This window comes from Hypanus sabinus, chromosome 16 (assembly GCF_030144855.1).
Source record: "Hypanus sabinus isolate sHypSab1 chromosome 16, sHypSab1.hap1, whole genome shotgun sequence".
Taxonomy (NCBI): Eukaryota; Metazoa; Chordata; class Chondrichthyes; order Myliobatiformes; family Dasyatidae; genus Hypanus; species Hypanus sabinus.
The window spans coordinates 76,562,431-76,577,623 of NC_082721.1; the positions used below are offsets into that span (position 1 = coordinate 76,562,431).

Genomic DNA, 15,193 nt, shown 5'->3' on the forward strand with positions numbered 1-15,193 from the left:
CTCCAGTCTCCCGACTGTGAAACATATTGTGTAAAAGATGTAACCACAATTCAAAGCCCTCTTTCTTGATTTTATAATTTAGTATTGATCTAAACTGATTTGCAAGCTCTACATAAAAATGATAAGGCCAAGTTTCTTAAAAAGGACCATCCACACTTTGGATAACCTCAATCATCTTTGAAACGAAAGGCGCCTCTTAATCTGTGGCAGTATTCACTTCATAGCTAAGGCAGATGTTACTCCAACTGGAAAAATTAATTAACCTTACAGACTCCACTGAACTAGTTTGGTTCCAGTTTAATTAAAAGGCGTAGGAATAAAGGCGTAAGCTATTTTCTACAGGCACTTGGGAGTCTTTGTGCAGGAATCCCTAAAGATTGACTAGGAGGTTGAGTCGGTGTCAAGAAAGGCAAATGTAAAGCTAGCATCCATTTCAAGAAGAGTAGAATATAAAAGCAAGGATGCAAATCTGAGGTTTTGTCAGCACTGGTTAAACCGCACTAAGAGTATAATGAACAGTTTTGGGCCCTTATTCTAGGAAAAGATGTGCTGGTGTTGGAGAAGGTTCAGAGGAGACCTTTGGGAGAATGATTCAGGGAATGAAATGGTTAACATATGAGGAGCGTTTGAATGGCCCTGGATCTGTACTTGCTAGAGTTCAGAAGAATGAGTGTGATGACAGACCTAAGTGAGGATGGTTAGGACCCAAGTCTAGAATCAAGACACGACACAAGACTGAAATAAAGACTAGGTTCTAAACTTGATACTGCACGAGAACTCAAAGTAGAGGTGATGAATGAGCACTGAAACTCAGTTTGGGTGTTCTTTAAATATTTAAAATCCTGGCACCAAAGCAAACCTGCCCATTAGCAGGGCAGCCTGAATCTTTAAAGGGGCTGTGCCACCCAACCATATTTTGGAGAACTTTGGTGTGTGTCATGGCAATGAGGGGAGATCACATTAAAACCTAATGAATATTGAAAGCCCCAGTGAGAGTGGACATGGAGAGGATATCACCTATAGTGAGAGAGTCAAAACTCAGAACAGAGGGACATCTATTCAGAACAGAGATGCAGAGGAATTTCTTTAGCCAGAGGGCAGTAAATCTGGGGAATTCATTGCCACAGACAGCTGCGGAGATTAGGCCATTGGGTATATAGGCTCCCGATTAGTCAGGGTATCAAAGGTTATGGGAAAAGGCAGGAGAAGAGGGTTGAGATGGAAAATAAATTAGCCATGATCTAATGGCAGAGCAGACTGGATGGGGTGAATGGCTCCTATTTCTTCTGATTTAACCTTCTGCTTTCTTGCTTGAAAATTGGCTTAGCTGAAAACTGCCGCTACAAACACCATTTGCTGGCCAACAGATGGCTGGGAGAGTACTAAAAGGATATAAACAAATTAAGCCAGCATATAGCATTAGAGCGGCATCTAGTTCTGTGATTCTCTAAATGACAATGGTCACTGAGGTCATTCCAGTGCTAATAGCATCTGATGATACATCACACTGATAACATCAATTGTTTGCTTTTAATGCAATCTATATTAGGCACTCTATTCCACTTCCAATAATTATGGCAACACTAAAGCTCTTTTTAAAATGCTATTCCTCTCAGTAATCATGATCAATGACAGCAAACATACACTGATAACTCCTTTGGTTCAACTTCCCTCTAATTAGAATGAATGGAGTTGGATCAAAACCAAACAGGGTGTTACAGAACACAACGTAACAAACCTTGCTTATTTGCCATGAGACAAAACATGAATATGTTTCCCTCAATAACGTAACACAAAACATGAAGGGAGGTAGTTTCCCTCGCCAGTGGTCTTGGACTGACTAGCAAGATGGCGCTAGTGAGCAACGGCGACACCTTGCAGACAGCTTACAGAACTACTAGATACGCTTGTTCTTCTGAACTGGGATTGATTGAAGCCTGTAATCTCCCTTTTAGGAATGTACTTTCTGGCTGAATGATGATCTGGTGCACTGTGATTTCCTGGGGGATTCAGCGCAGGGCGCAGATATGGCCGTCGCTGGGGGTACGCTGCATAGATGGAGCTGTAGGTGGTTGAAGGTTACAAGAGGATACAGACAGGCTGCAGAGTTGGGCAGAAAAATGGCAGATGTAGTTCAAACCGGACAAGTGTGAGGTGATGCACTTTGGAAGGACAAACCAGAAGACTGAGTACAGGATTAATGGTCAATTACTTAAGAGCGTGGATGAACAAAGGGACCTTGGGGTTCAAATCCACACATCCCTCAAGGTCGGTGCAAAGGTTGATAGGGTAGTTAAGAAGGCCTATGGGTTGCTAAGCTTCATTAATAGGGGGATTGAGTTCAAGAGTAGAGAGGTCATGTTGCAACTCTACAAATCTCTGGTGAGACCGCACTTAAGAGTATTGTGTTCATTTCTGGACACCTCATTATAAGAAGAATGTGGAAGCTATGGAGAGGATGCACAGGAGATTTGGATTGGAGAACAAGTCATGTGAAGCAAGGTTAGCAGAGCTGGGACTTTTCTCTTTGGAGCGTAGAAGAATGAGAGGGGACTCGATAGAGGTCTACAAGATTATGAAAGGCATAGATAGGGTGGATAGTCAGTACCTGTTTCCCAGGGCACCAATAGCAAACACCAGAGGGCATATGTACAAAATTAAGGGAGGGAAGTTTAGGGGAGACATCAGGGGTAAGTTTTTTTACACAGAGGGTTGTGAGTGCCTGGAATGACTTGCCAGGGATGGTGGTGGAGGCTATAACATTAGGGGTATTTAAGAGCCTCTTGGACAGGCACATAGATGAAAGAAAAATGGAAGGTTATGGGGTAGTGTGGGTTTAGTACTTTTTTTAAAGGATTATATGGGTCGGCACAACATGGAGGGCTGAAGGGCCTGTACGGTGCTGTAGTGTTCAGTGGTTCTACAGATTCTGAATGCTGGAATACAAACCTGTTGTTAGTTCCATTAATTCTGTGCTGATTAAAACGCTGAGCAAAATTAAAATCGACGAGGACGAGAGTGGAAAATGAAAGGGTATTTAGTGCTGTCTGCCAGGGTTTGACTAGTGTCCCTCTTGCTGCTGCCAGTGGAAGGTGCATCCCATGCTGCAAGGTTCGATCGCCTCAGAGTCTTGTGGTTCGGGGCTATGGATTCACTTCCCGCTGTAGTTTAATGTTTAATGTCAGTGCTGAACCCGCTTGACTATTTGCGCGATTTGATCAAGGTTTGCAGCCAGCAACAACAGTACTAAACTGACTAACTCGGCTCCTGCATTGGCTTTACTCGCCTCAACAGCTCATGGTCTCACTCTTGGAGACTCTACAGTTTGAAGTTTAATGTTTTGTGTGTTTTCTGTTCACGCAATTTGATTTTTTCCCCCGCGCGTCTGATGGTCTCGATGTCTGGAGGGATTTCTTTGTTTTGTGGTTGTCTATGGGGAAGACAAATCTCAATAAATGTACTTGAGCTTTGCTTACAGTTCATTCTTTGTTCCAATTTTAATACACAATTGCATACAGGCAGATTTTGAGTTTTTCTATTCGTCAAGTTTGGTTTGCAAAACCAAACTGAATAACGAGTCCAATTTATGCCAGCTCTTAATGTCAATTTGTTAAGGTTAGTGCATATTAATTTCTGTTAATGCTGAAGATGAAAAAGCCCTCACTTGACTATGATCAGAAGCAAAACATGTATATTTAGAGGAAAACAAGTACAGTGAATCAAAGATAATGAGAATTATATCTTGCATAGAATTATAACCTCGGACTGGGAGCAGCCATCTCACTCAGAATCAGAGAACTTTGTAGTTCTGAAATATGACACAATCAGATATGTGTATTTCTCCAATATACTTCTTACAGTAAAATGAACTAAAAAGATATTAATTTTAAACAAAAATGAGTTTTATAGCACATGTATATTTTCAGGCTGCATCAGTGTTTTAAAACTAATTAATTACTTTGCTAATTTGTCTTCTTGTGACCAATTTGTGTGAAGGATAGAAATTTAAACAGCAGTGGAAAGGATGATTTCTAATGTTACTGGCTAGAGGATCTGTGTCAATCAGGACAGCAGCAGAATGTATCCAAATTCTACCATGGGTACTGGACATTCAGTGGAACATCTCACCACAGAATGACAGAGAAATAATTTGTGTTCACATTAATTTTTAATACAGTAAACACAACCTAGGGCACATCTTAAGAGTGCTTTCAAATCAAAATTCATTGGGCTATAATACATTAAAGCAGATGACAATAATTTTGATCAATGGGGTAGATTTTATGGAATAACTTAAAAGAATGAAGAGAAATACAGAGGCAAACAACTTAGGGATGGAATTCCATCATAGGTGTGAACAAGAGGTCAGAATTAGAAGAGCAGAAATATCTTCTAAGTAATGGGGTTAAAAAAAAGTTACAGAGAAAGTTTGGACCAAGGCTACCTAAGATTTGGAAAAACAAGGCTGAGAGTTTTTAGAATCAAATGGTTACTCAGCTTTGAGTCAATGTAACTAGATTTAATGGGTAAACAGCATTGCCTCGAGATAGGACATGGGCAGCAGAGTTAACAACAAACCTCTGGAAGATAGAGCATACGGGAGACTAATGAAGACTGGATGTAATAAAGGCTTGGATTGTTGTGCTCTGTTGCTCAGCACAGACATAGATCAATGATATTTCAGGGATTCCCCTAGTCTCCTGCAATGCATGTCTAACAAAAGGAGACCTTTGTCACTTGTTGTCACAGTGGCGTCCGCCACTGCCACATGTCCATGTATCTGCAATGAAAATGAACACACAGCCTTCTGACTTGGCACTGACAAAAATATGCCCATTTCACATGGCTGATACTTCGATACTGAGCATGGAATTTTAAAAAAAATAACCGTACTCTTAGAAAGTAGTTAATAGCTGGCAGAATCAGTGTTAGGTGTGAAGAGTTTACAGCCCAGTAATGCAGAATGGTCCATGTGCAAATCAGTTTGTCATGTCTTTAACCACTCAAAGTAACTACAACATACCAGCAAACTACTAGTTGTTGGGAGTCTCTCAGTTCAGTCTGGTTCAACCACCAATACGCCACAGCCAAGAAAGCCCACAAATGCCTCTACTTCCATTGGAGGCTAAAGGATAAAGAAACCCACCCATCCCCCAATTAACCCTCAGAGGACATCACACACAAAATGCTGGTGGAACACAGCAGGCCAGGCAGCATCTATAGGGAGAAGCGCTGTCAACGTTTCGGGCCGAGACCCTTCGTCAGGACTAACTGAAAGGAAAGATAGTAAGAGATTTGAAAGTAGTGGGAGGAGGGGGAAATGCGAAATGATAGGAGAAGACCAGAGGGGTGGGATGAAGCTAAGAGCTGGAAAGGTGATTGACGAAAGTGATACAGAGCTGGAGAAGGGAAAGGATCATGGGACGGGAGGCCTCAGGAGAAAGAAAGGGGGGGAACACCAGAGGGAGATGGAGAACAGGCAAACAACTAAATATGTCAGGGATGGGGTAAGAAGGGGTGGAGGGGCATTAATGGAAGTTAGAGAAGTCAATGTTCATGCCATCAGGTTGGAGGCTACCCAGCCGGTATATAAGGTGTTGTTCCTCCAACCTGAGTTTGGATTCATTTTGACAATAGAGGAGGGCATGGATAGACATGTCAGAATGGGAATGGGACATGGAATTAAAATGTGTGGGCACTGGGAGATCCTGCTTTTTCTGGCGGACCGAGCGTAGGTGTTCAGCAAAACGGTCTCCCAGTCTGCGTCGGGTCTCACCAATATATAAAAGGCGCCATCGGGAGCACCGGACGCAGTATACCATATCAGCCAACTCACAGGTGAAGTGTCGCCTCACCTGGAAGGACTGTCTGGGGCCCTGAATGGTGATGAGGGAGGAAGTGTAAGGGCAGGTGTAGCACTTGTTCCGTTTACAAGGGTAAGTGCCAGGAAGGAGATCGGTGGGAAGGGATGGGGGGAACGAGTGGACAAGGGAGTCGCATAGGGAGCAATCTCTGCGAAAAGCAGAAGGGGGGGGGGGGAGGGAAAAATGTGCTCCCAGAGTGGCCTTTAATATATTGATGAGACCTGACGCAAGGGACTACTGTAAGCGAATCTGAATCTGCTCTGCACGTGACCCAGATTGTAGACACAGCTCAGAACATCACAGAAACCAGCTTCCCCTCTATGGACTCTGTCCATACTTCTTGATGTCTCGGTAAAGAAGTCAGTATAATCAAAGAGCCCACCCACCTGGGATATTCTCTTCCCCTCCTCCATCAAGCAGAAGAATCAAAAGCCTGAAAACATGTACCAGCAGGTTTAAGGTCAGGTCTACCCCGCTGTTTATCGCATCTCCTTTGAAGCCCCCCACCACCTCAAATGCACACCTTTTAATAATAGACATTTTGACTCTGGGAAAGATACCAGCCATCTGGATTGAAATGCCTGTTCTACCTACTTCTCGTAATTTCATAAATTCTATCATGTCTTCTGTCAATCTTTGCCTCATCAGAGAAGCCAACTCAAGTTTGTTCAAGCTCCCCTTGTAGTACGTGCCCTCTAATTCAGAAAGCCTCTTCTGCACCCTCCACATGCTTTCTATCATGAATGTAATACTCCAGATGAAACCTAATTTTATAAAGCAGCAGCACATCTTCCTCTCAAACTCAATTCTTCAAAGATCAAAGTTCAAGTTTATTATTAGAGTACATACATGTCACCACATACAAGTGAGATTCTTTTTCTGTGAGCATTCTTATCTAATCTATAGAAAGGCTACTGTAAACAGGATCAATGGATAACAAACTCTGCAAATGCAGAAATAAATAAATAGCAATAAATAATGAGCTTTAAATAACAAGATATGAGTTCTTAAATGAGTGTAGTTATCCCCTTCGTTCAAGAGCCTGATGTTTGAGGGGTGGTAACTGTTCTTGAACCTGGTGGTGTAAATCCTGAGGCACTTGTACCTTCTACCTGATGGCAGCAGTGAGAAAAGAACATGGCCTGGGCAGTGACGACCTTTGATGGTGGATGCTGCTTTTCTATGTCGACGTTTCATGTAAATGTGCTCAATGGTTGGGAGGATTTTACCCATGATGTACTAGGCCGAATCCACTACCTTTCGTAGGAATTTCCGCTCAAAGGCATTGGTGTTCCCATACCAGGCTGTACTGTCAGCACACTTCCCACCACATATCTATAAAGGTTTACCAAGGTTTTTGATGACATGTCAAATAATGGCAGACTCCTGAAGAAGTAAAGGCATTGTCGTGCTTTCCTTACAATAATATTTATATGATGGGTCCAGGACAGGTCCTCTGAATTTAGAGTTACCGACCCTCTCCACCTCTGATCCTCCAATGATTACTGGCTCATGGACCTCTGGTCTACCTCTCCTGAAGTCTACAGTCAGTTCCTTGGTCTTATTGACACTGAGTGAGAGGTTGTTGTTATGACATCACTCAGCCAGATTTTCAATCTCTCTCCTGTATGCTGATTCATCACCACCTTTCATTCTGCTCACAACAGTGGCGTTGTCAAACCTGTATATGGTGTTGGAGCTGTACTTAGCCTCACAGTCACAGGTGTAAAGCAAGCAGAGCAGAGGCTAAATACACATTCCCGCAATGCTCCTGTGCTGGAGATTGAGGAGATGATTTTGGCAATCGAGTAATAAAGACAAGCAGGCCTTTATAAAGGTGGTGTACTTAGCTCAACGCTTTACAGTACCAGCAACCTGGATTCAATTCCTGCCGCTGTCTGCAATGTTTTTAATGCTCTCCTCATGACCGCATGTGTTTCCTCCAAGTACGTAAACTGGCCATGGTAAATTGTCCCGTGATTAGGCTAGGATTAAATCAGGGGTTGCTGGTTGATGCAGCTCGAGGGCCTGTTCGTCACTGTACCTTAATAAATAAATAAATATGCCTTTCCCATCCTATCAACTTGCACGGCCTCTTTTGTGAGCTATGGACTTGGACCCCAAGATCCCTGCTACGTCAACAATGCTAAAGGTCCTGCCATTAACTATGTATTTACCCTTTAGCTCTGATCTCTCAAGATGCAACACCTCACACTTGCCCAGGTTCAACCCCATCCGCCATTTCTCTGCCTGGATCTCCAACCGATCTGTATCCTTTGGCATCCCTTCATCATTATCCACAATACCCTCAATCTTTGTGTCGTCTGCAAACTTACTAACCCACTCACCCACGTCACAGGTCCCAATACTGATCCCTGTAGAACAACACTAGTCACAGCCTCCAGCAACCATTGCCCTCTATCTTCAATGGCAAGTCAATCTTCAATCCAAATGGCCAAGTCACATGCATCTTAATCTTCTGGATGCGTCTATTATGAGGAACCTTGTTGAATGCCTTACTAAGATCCATGTAAGCAACATCTACAGTTCACAAACAAGAGCAAATCTACAGATGCTGGAAATCCAAGCAACACACACAAAATGCTGGAGGAACTCAGCAGGCTAGGCAGCATCTGTGGAAAAAAGTACAGTTGACTTTTCGGGCCAAAACCCTTTGGCAGGACTGGTTCTACCTTCATCGATCACCTTCACCACCACCTTGAAAAACTTCTACTGTGTAACATCTTTAAGAAAATATGGGCTAAAGTCTGATGGGGTTTTAACAGTTCAGAAAATCTGCTAGTCCAGCACAACAGAGGTCCTGGGTGTTCCTGGGTTTTGTATATCTAGATAAACCATTTGTTGCAGAAGGTAATTACCGATGGCAGATGGGAAAGGCGTGGTTACTCTTGCTACCTGGGTGTACATATTCACACTTGCTCAGAAATGATCATGCTCATCACTAATTCCAAGTTATTTACAAACTAATTGATGCTTAGATTCATCCAAACAATGGCTCCAAAAATAAGGCAAAGAAAGAGTGAATCTAATCAGGACAAAAAAAAAATCACAAACAAAGGTGCAGTTGAGTCAAAGAAATTCAGCAGAGGACTTAGTGCAAGAGCAGCACTTAGGCCATGGAGACAGGATAGATAATCAGCTTATCATATTCACAACTCCTAGCAAAACCTTAAATTCCTAACTCATTGGTTTAAAAACAAGGGAGCACTGAAACTGCTGCGGTAAGTTAACTCACAAGTCACGACTTTGATCAAAGTATGACAACAGTTAGTGGTCCTGTTTGTTGTATGAAAAAAATATCAACAGAGTCCCATAATTCTGAGGTTAAACACAAAACTGTAACTTTGTGATTGCCTTTTACAATCATACCTTTCGACAGCAGATTATGTAACTTTTGTTTTATAATCACCATCATGACATTAAAGCACAGCAATAAAATTGGGCAGTGTGATTTCACAAAGAACAATTTGACATCAGTTATGATGATACAAGAATAAACCCAAGCTGGAACAGAGAGTCACTGCCCCATTCAGCATAGCAATGTTACCATCCCCTTTACATCCACATAAAAAGTCTCAACCACAAGATAAATCTTTTGCCTTTTCTCAATACTACATTGAGAGCATTAGCAGAAAACTCACACCCAAGTCTCTGAGGTAGGACTTTTTGACCCAGAGGAAGCCCTGCATCAAGTCATACTTATTTATAAAGCACATTTAAAAACACCCCACATTGACCAAAGTGCTGTGCAAACCATAACAGGTCGCTAAAATCACAAATACAAGAAACACAGATATAAACAACACGAGCCTAGGAACAAGCCAAAAATCAGCCACATCAGGCAGATTCAAAAGCTAGTGAATAAAGGTAAGTTTTAAGCTGGATTTAAAAGAGGCAATGGAGGGGGCAGATCTGATAGGGAGGGGAATGCTATTACACAGTCTAGGGGCTGCAAAAGCAAAGGCGCGGTCACCCCTGAAAAATTTAGATCATGGGACAGCCAGGAGCCCCAGGTCAGACGACCTGAGGGACCCGGAAGTAGAATAAGGGGTTAGAACATCTGCAATATAGGAGAGAGCCAGCCCATTTAGGGCTTTATAAACAAACTAGAGATAACCTTAAAATCAATTCTAAACTGTTCTGGTAGCTAGTGGAGAGAGGCCCAGATAGAAATAAGATGGTCCCTCTTCCGGGCACCTGTCAGGAGTCTGGCTCCTGGCACGTTTATCTTCTGGAGACCGAAGAAACTGCAAATGCTGCAACCCGTAGCAGCAAACGATGCGCTCTGGAAACTCAGCGGGGCCAGCAGTATCTGGGGAGGAAAAGGAATTGCTGACCCTGCAGGGTCTCAAACTGAAACGTCAACATTTCCCTGCTGGACCCACTGGGTCCCATTTATATCTCAGAAAATCAACCATCAGCACTTTGCTTCTTTTTTATTACTACCTTCCTTTCAACCATGAGTAGCTACAGCAAAAAGAAACGTCAGCACCCATTATTTTAAGAGCAAACACGAGGAAATCTGCAGATGCTAGAAATTCAAACAGCACACACAAAATGCTGGTGGAACACAGCAGGCCAGGCAGCATCTCTATGGAGAAGCACTGTCGACGTTTTGGACCGAGACGTCAGACGAAGGGTCTCGGACCGAAACGTCGACAGTGATAGATGCTGCCTGTGTTCCACCAGCATTTTGTGTGTGTTGTTTGAGCACCCATTATTTGTTTGGAATGGCTTGAAACCAGGAAAGAAATTTTGTTTAGTTATTTTTCTCTGGCCCTCTGTGTATATTTAATAAAGCTAAGGCAATGGCGACTCTTGCATTTCGTTTCATTTCACTTCACTGAACAGTCAGGAGGTTAATACCCTAAGCAGGTGAGCCATGTGTGCGTCGCACCGCCCACCGTTTGTCCCGCCTCCAGCCCGATGACATCAGCGGTCTGCCCGTTCCCGATTGGCTACTCAAGCTGCTCCGCTGTCCAGGTAGACGTCCGACTGTAATCAGCCTGGTCGTCGCTCCAGGCAGCGGACGCACACACTGACGCGCCCGCCGTGAAGGCAGTTGACGGCAAATGAGCCAAACGCTAGTTTGTCTTTTACCTCATGTGGCGTCAGTGCCCCCTCTCCCCTGGACCCCGCGGCGCTGCCCACTCGCCCTCGGACTGGCAGTCCCGTTACCCCGCATGCGCACCAGCACCGCACTATGTGCGCACGCGCAGGGGGGAGAGGGGAGGAAAATCTCCGGGGCTTCTCCCACCGACAGCGTGATGACGTCAGGACGCACTCAGCTGGAGTCGAGGACCGTGCCCCTAGTGGAAGGACTAGGCATTGCAGAATCGACCAGAGCTGTCAACTTCATCAACTCTCCAAATAGCTTTGGTAGTGCTGCTCCTCAAAATAAATTTACAGGGTACTTTCACACAGAGGCCTCCGGATACCTTTAAATAATTTACAACCACTGTCACCTTTAAAATGTAGGAAACGTGGGACCTAGTCACAAGCAGTTCTGTTCTGATACAGCAAGTAGGAGGTGACGTGAAAGAAATTGGTCGAGTTGCAAAGAAAAGCGCCCAAGGATAGAGAGGGGAAAGATCAGCTGGGAAATTGGCTGGAACAGTGGCCAATGATAACCCAGCAAGTATGACGAGTGCTATACTTGCCCCTACATCTCCTTCCTCACCACTATTCAGGGCCCAAAAAGCAATCACTCAGGTGAGGTGACACCTAACATGCAAGTCTGCCAGTCATTTATTGTATCTGGTGCTCCCCCCTCCCTCTTTCTATTTCTATTGTTTCCCCTCTTAACCCTGCCCCATTCTCCTCACCTATCACCTCCTTCCCTTTCTTCCATTGGCCACTGTCCCCTCCAATTAGACTCTTTCTTCTTCAGCTCTTTACCACTTCAACCTATCCCCTCCCTGCTAGTTTCTTACTTCATCTCCCTCTCTCATCCACCAACTTCCCCCTCACCTTGTCTCACCTACTATCTTGTACTCATTCCCCTCCCCCACTTTCTTAATCTGCTCCCTTGTTTTCCAGTCCTGAAGAAGGATCTTGGCTCAGAAATCAGACTATTTATTCCCCTTCCTAGAGGCTGGCTGATGTGCTGAGTTCTTCCAGCATTTTGGAGCTTTGAGCACAGTCAATCAAGAGATCAGAAACCTTTGAAGACATAGTCCACTCGGGTTCGCCGAATGAGTAGAAAAGGCAGTGACTCGCGGCTGTCTGGTGCTTTGAACAGCAGCCAATTAGCATTCTGAATTGATTGACAAGACCATATAAGGTAAGGTGGGGCAAGAGGAGTGGCCATTGTTGCAGTGGTCACAATTAGAGTGTTTTTTTGAGGCTTCAGTCAGAGAAGGCAAAATAAAAAGCTGTAGGAAGAGTTTTTTAAAAATTGTTTTTCCTCCTTTATAGTTGCTCAGTTGGGAACGGTAATGATGCCAGGAAGGATCCGTGCAGGATGTGGGGAGGCGGGGAGTCCTCAAGTGTCCCTGATGACTGCACCTGTGAGAAGTGCATCCACTTTAAGGAGTCAGAGCTAGAACTAGATTCACTCCAGATCAGTCGGGAGGCTGAGAGGGTAATAGATAAGGCCATTTAGAGAGGTAGTTACACCCAAGGTGCAGGACACAGGAAGTTGGGTGACAGGAAGGAGAAAGTGCTGAATACCCTTGTGGTCATCCCCCTCAACAACAGCTTTACCACTCTAGATGCTGTTGGGCGGGGGGGGGCTGGGGTTGTATGACCTAACCGCGGTAAGTCACAGTAGTCAGGTCTCCTGCACTGAGTCTGCTTATGTGACTCAGAAGGGAAGGCAGGAGCAAAGGAGAGCTATGATTAGGAAACAAAAGGTTGAGCATGGTGAAACTAATGTCCTGAACTGCGTATATTTCAATGCAACTATTGTAGGAAAGGCAGATGAGGTCGAGGCATGATCAATACTCGGAATTATGATATTGGCGCCATTAGTGACACTTGGTTGCAGAAGGGGCAGGACTGGCAGCACAATATTCTGGGGTGTTGTTGTTTTAGACACGACCAACTGGAGGGATTAAAGGAGAAGGAAGGGTGGCAGTACTATTTAATGAAAAATGTCACAGCAGTCAGGACTGACTGGAGAACTCGCCTAGTGAGGCACTACGGGTGGAATTGAGAAATAAGAAAGGTATGACCACGTTAATGGGGCTATATTACAGACCACCAAACAGTCCAAGGGATTTAGAGAAACAAATTTGTAGAGAGATTACAGACTGTTGCAAGAAACACAAGGTTGTAGAAAAGGTGATTTTAACTTTTCATATATATTGACAGGGACTCTGATATTGTAAAAAGGACTACTTGGAGAAATGCTTGTCAAAGGTGTTCAGGAAACTTTCCTTTAATCAGTACCTACAGCTGCATGAAAAAGCTTGTGAACCGTCTGCAATTACCTGACTTTCTACATTAATTACTCATAAAATATTGTCTGATCTCATCTGAGTCACAATAATAGTCAAACACAGTACATGTCTTTATTTAACACGTCGTTTAGTCATTCACAGACCAGGCTGGAAACAGTATGCGAACCCTTGTATTTAATGACTGGTAGAACCTTCTTTAGCTACAATAACCTCCACCAAATGTTTCCTGTAGCTGCTGATCAGACTTGCACAATGGTGAGGAGGAAGTTTAGACTATTCCTCCATTGAAAACTGTTTCATTTCATTAATATTTCTGGGATACCTTGCATGAACAGCCCTCTTCAGGTCATGCCACACCATCTCAATTGGGTTAAGGCCTGTCCTCTAACGGCCTTTCCAAAATGTGAATTTTCTTTCTTTTTTAAAAAACTGTTCTGTTGTTGATTTACTCTTGTGTTTCAGATCATTGTCTTGTTGCATTATCCAGCTTCTATTAAGCTTCAGCTGATGGACCATTACTCTAACATACTCCTATAAAATGTCTTGATACAATTTCGAATTTATTGCTCCTTCAATGATTGCAAGCTCTCCGGGCCAAACAGCCCCAAACCATGATGCTCCTTCCACCATGTTTCACAGTTGGATGAGACTTTGTTGTTGCTGTGCAGTGCCCTTTTTCCTCCAAACATAGCAGTATGCATTTCTGCCAAAAAGTTCAACTTTGTCCACAGAACATTGTCCCAGAAGCATTGTGGAACATCCAGGTTGTCATTTGCAAATTTGAGAAGAGCAGCAATGTTCTTTGGAGAGCAGTGGTTTCCTCCACAGTATGAACACTGTTCTTGTTCAGTGTTTTTTTATAGTGGACACATGAACAGAGACTTTACAGTCTCTGGAGATTGTCTTTAAATTCTGGAGATCTCTGCAGGTCTTTTGCTGTTATCCTTGGGTTCCTTATCATCTCCTTCAGCATTTCACTCTGTGCTGTTGGTGTGATCTTTGCAGGATGCCCACTCCGAGGGAGAGAGCAACAGTACTGGGTTTCCTCCATTTGAAGACAATTTACCTTACTGTGGACTGATGAACACTCAGGTCTTTAGAAATGCTGTTGTAGCCTTTTCCAGCTTCATCCATCTCTACAATTATTCTTTTAAGGTCCTCTGAAAGTTGCCTTGATCAAGGCATGGTGCACATAAACAGATCATTCCTGAGAAGAGCAGGTTCTGTTATTAACCTGACATTGTCTTTTTCTATAGGGCAGGGCACCTCTGTAAACCTCATCTCCAATCTCATCTCATTGCTTGGTACACCTGCCTCCAAATAGCCTTTGTAGAAGGCATTACGGCAGAGGTTCACATACTTTTTTTTGAGCCTAGACTGTGATTGTTTAAATGGTGTACTCAGTATTGATGAGAATTGTTTGTGTGTTATCAGTTTAGGCAGATTGTCTCTCTCTGTTATTGTGACAGATGAAGATCAGACCACATTTTCTGAGTAATTAATGCAGAAAACCAGGTAACTACAAAGAGTTCACAAACGTTTTCTTGCCACTGTACGTTCCAATGACAGAGATGTCCCTTTCTCTCTCTCTCTGTGCAGGCAAACACATCATAGACAGGAGCTACAAGGAGGTAGTCAGCCCTAAGATGCAGGATTCAGGTATTTGGGTGACTGTTAGGACAGAGAAAGGGAATAGGCAGCCAGTGGAGGGTACTCCTGTGGCCATTTCCCTTGATACTAAGTACTGTATAGTGCTTTGGATAATGTGGGGGAGGTGACCTACGCACTAGGGAGAAGCCACAGTGACCGCGTCTTTGGCACTGAGTCTGGCTCTGTGACTCAGAAGAGATATGGGGAGAAGGGGACTGCATAATTAGAGGAGGAGACAGGAGTTTCTGTGGATGT

The 15,193-nt window shown here is 43.7% G+C and overlaps 2 protein-coding genes across 3 annotated transcripts in view; both read right to left on the reverse strand.

The window, feature by feature from the left end:
* The window catches only part of LOC132406462 (sterile alpha motif domain-containing protein 13-like), a 32,904-nt gene extending 21,816 nt beyond the window's left edge, over positions 1–11,088 (reverse strand). The window contains exon 1 of the mRNA XM_059992179.1: positions 10,986–11,088. The gene's annotated coding sequence lies outside the window, so the exon portion shown is untranslated. The remainder of the gene's footprint in view (positions 1–10,985) is intronic.
* The window catches only part of LOC132406460 (protein Niban 2-like), a 174,572-nt gene that overhangs the window by 100,975 nt on the left and 58,404 nt on the right, over positions 1–15,193 (reverse strand). The window lies entirely within an intron of this gene.